Below are 599 nucleotides of genomic sequence, written 5' to 3'. Positions count from 1 at the left end.
TATACAAAAGTAATAATAGTAATAGAAAGATAGATGATAGAGATAAAGGAAAAAGAGGTTTTTGTTCAATAGAGACACTCTTATCTAAAGATGAAGATTTCTTGTTCTTAGCTTTAAAGGAGAAGGATAAAGGAAGGTTTGTAAGATGGGAAAATATGAAGAATAGTGAAAACCTTGTAAGAGGAAAGGATGCCTTGCATGCTAAAGTGGAACAAAAGGGTTGGATTATCGACTCTAGATGCTCAAATCACATGACATGAATTAAAGGGAATTTTTTTAAACTTTAAAAAGTATGATGGAGGACCAGTGAAATTTGAACGAGAAAAAGTTGCACCAATTTGTGGAAAAGAAAGCATTACAATTGATCGTAAGCATAAGATTGAAGATATTTACAATGTCAAATGTCTGAGACATAATTAATTAAGTGTAAGTCAGATGTGAAATAAAGGTTATGAAGTTAAATTCTAAGAGTTCGGATGTGAAATCAGAAAAGAAGGTACTGGGAGATTAGTTGCAGAAGGTGTGAGAACTGATGAAAATATGTACTATGTAAAGGATGAAAGTGGAAGCAACTACTTGATGGCACAAGTTTGTGAAGA

The sequence above is a fragment of the Cryptomeria japonica genome, chromosome 11 (assembly GCF_030272615.1).
Source record: "Cryptomeria japonica chromosome 11, Sugi_1.0, whole genome shotgun sequence".
Taxonomy (NCBI): domain Eukaryota; kingdom Viridiplantae; phylum Streptophyta; class Pinopsida; order Cupressales; family Cupressaceae; genus Cryptomeria; species Cryptomeria japonica.
Note: the sequence above shows the minus strand (reverse complement) of the source record.